Source organism: Mustela nivalis (genome assembly GCF_964662115.1).
Source record: "Mustela nivalis genome assembly, contig: HAP1_SCAFFOLD_2499, whole genome shotgun sequence".
NCBI lineage: Eukaryota > Metazoa > Chordata > Mammalia > Carnivora > Mustelidae > Mustela > Mustela nivalis.
Genome location: NW_028134166.1, coordinates 1 through 2,681, shown reverse-complemented (window position 1 = coordinate 2,681; position 2,681 = coordinate 1).

The window sequence follows — 2,681 nt, the reverse complement described above, 5'->3', positions numbered from 1 at the left end:
AATAAAGCTGGGTCATCACGTTAACTGATTTCAAGCTTTACTACAAAGCTTTGATCACCAAGACAGAATGGTTTTGGAATAAAAAGAGACACATAGACCAGTGGAAGAGAGTAGAGAGCCCAGATGTGGACCCTCAACTCTATGGTCAATTAATCTTCGACAAAACAGGAAAAAATATACAGTGGAAAAAAGACATTCTCTTCAATAAATGGTGCTGGGAAAACTGGACAACAATATGTAGAAGAATTAAACTCGACCATTCTCTTACACCATACACAAAGATAAACTCAAAATAGATAAAAGACCTCATGTGAGACAGGAATCCATCAGAATCCTAGCGGAGAACATAGACAGTAATCTCTTCGATATCAGCTACAGCAACTTCTTTCAAGATGTGTCTCCAAAAGCAATGGAAACAAAAGCGAAAATAAACTTTTGGGACTTCATCAAAATCAAAAGCTTCTGCACAGCAAAGGAAACAGTCAACAAAACAAAGAGGCAACCCACGGAATGGGAGAAGATATTTGCAATTGACAGTACAGACCAAAGGTTGATATCCAGGATCTACAATGAACTCCTCAAACTCAACACACACAACACAGGCAAACATATCTAAAATTGTGAAGAAGATATGAACAGACACTTCTCCAATAAAGACATACTAATGGCTATCAGACACATGAAAAAATGTTTATCATCACTAGCCTTCAGGGAGATTCAAACTAAAACCACATTGAGATATCACCTTACAGAAGTTAGAATGGCCAAAATTAGCAAGACAGGAAACAACATGTGTTAGAGGGGATGTGGAGAAAGGGGAACTCTCTTACACTGTTTGTGGGAATGCAAGTTTGTGCAGCGTCTTTGGAGAACAGTGTGGAGATTCCTCAAGAAATTAAAAATAAAACTTTCCTATGACCCTGCAATTGCACCTCTGGGTATTTGCCCCAAAGATACAGATGTAGTGAAAATAAGGGCCATCTGTACCCCAATGTTTATAGCAGCAATGGCCACGGTCCCCCAACTATGGAAAGATCCAAGATGCCTTTCAATGGATGAACGGATGAGGAAGATGTGGTCCATATACACTATGGAGTATTATGCCTCTATCAGAAAGGATGAATACCCAACTTTTGTAGCAACATGGACGGGACTGGAAGAGATTATGCTGAGTGAAATAAGTCAATCAGAGAGAGTCAATTATAATATGTTTTCACTTATTTGTGGAGTATAACAAATAGCATGGAGGACAATGGGTGTTAGAGAGGAGAAGGGACTTGGGGTAAATTGGAAGCAGAGGTGAATCACGAGAGACTATGGACTCTGAAAAACAATCTGAGGGGTTTGAAATGGCGGGGGTGTGGGAGGTTGGGGTACCAGGTGGTGGGTATTATAGAGGGCACGGATTGTAAGAAGCACTGGGTGTTGTGAAAAAATAATGAATACTGTTTTTCTGAAAAGAAATAAATTAATTAAAAAAAAGAAAAAATAGACCTCAGTCAAACAGAATTAGAATGCTAAATAAATTGTGACTTACCATTTATGATAACTGTGTAGCCAGTTCAAATAATAATATCTATTAGAAATGTTTGGGGAGGGTGTGTGCTTTGGTGTGTGTTGTGAAGTGTGTAAACCTGGTGATTCACAGACCTGTACCCCTGGTGATAAAAATACATGTTTATAAAAAATTAAAATAAATAAATAAAAAAAAATAAAAATAAATATAAAAAAAGAAATGTAGTTACAAAATATTGGTAAGTAATAACATAATGTGATTCCATTTTAAATGTATATTTATATAAATGGAAATTTGGAAAAGTGACTATTTTCCAATATTGAATCACTTTGACTGTTTAAAATAATTAGTTTTGGATGGAAGGATTATATGATTTCAAAAGAATTGTTATCTACTTTCTAATTTTTCTGTTATAATCATGTATTAATTTTGGTATTTCAGAAAGGAACAAATAAAAAGAAAAAAAAACTGTTATAAAAAAAATTGAAAAATCCAGAATACACCAGCTGTCTCTACACCTTAAAGAACTGGAGAATCAACAACAACCATTTCCTGCAGTGTTGGCTTGGTGGTCACATACTCTTTTAAATCTTGCTGGTCTTGGAGGATCTTTATATTTCCATTCATTTTTGAATGGCATCTTGCTTTATAAGGTATTCTTGGCTGCATGTTCTTCTCATTTAGTGCCCTGAATATATCTTTCTAGGCCTTTCTGGCTTGCCAGGTTTTGTGGACAGGTCTGACTTTATTCTGATGGGCCTTTCTCTGTATGTAAGGAATCCCTTCTTCCTAGTCACTTTCAAGAGCTCCTCTCTAAATTTATGATTCATCATTTTCACAATCAGTTGTCTCAAGGTCTTTCTAGATTCTATGATCTAGGGGGTAGACCTTCTGTCTCTAGGACATGAATGCTGGTTCCACTCTCCAGATTGTGAAATTTTCATGGAGAATTTTTTCAACTATATCCAGTAGTTTCCTTTTTTTAATCTCCTCCCCTCAGGGATTCCAATAATTATGACACTAGAATATTTCTTGGCCTCATTTTTTCCCTAATTCTGTTTTTATGGCTTCTAAACTGTTTCAAGCCTCCTCCTGATCCTTTTTTTAAATCAGTTTGTTCTCTAGATCACTAATTTTATCTTCTGCCTCTGATATCCTAGGTTTT